Below are 256 nucleotides of genomic sequence, written 5' to 3' on the forward strand. Positions count from 1 at the left end.
TTTCTTCCCCCTGAGTTGTTTTTGGTATTACTTTGTCTTGGTTTATTGTTTTGCTGAAGTGTGAATAGTGTGAATAATCAATTTCATGATGGTCATGCCTTACTTTTGCACATAACAAAATTCTTTCATGACTAGATTAAGGCACATCTATGAGCATATGAATGGGATGCTCTGATACAGTGCCTAAAAATTAGCATAATAAAGATTTTGAAGAGATATTCTCATATTTTAATTAATTGTAGTCATAATGAAATGA

General features: G+C 30.9%; 1 protein-coding gene across 1 annotated transcript in view; it reads left to right on the forward strand.

Moving 5' to 3' along the window:
- LOC119589154 (phosphatidylinositol 4-phosphate 5-kinase type-1 beta-like) overlaps positions 1-256 on the forward strand; it is a gene marked incomplete in the record, with an annotated part of 149444 nt that overhangs the window by 78199 nt on the left and 70989 nt on the right.

The sequence above is a fragment of the Penaeus monodon genome, chromosome 25 (assembly GCF_015228065.2).
Source record: "Penaeus monodon isolate SGIC_2016 chromosome 25, NSTDA_Pmon_1, whole genome shotgun sequence".
Taxonomy (NCBI): Eukaryota; Metazoa; Arthropoda; class Malacostraca; order Decapoda; family Penaeidae; genus Penaeus; species Penaeus monodon.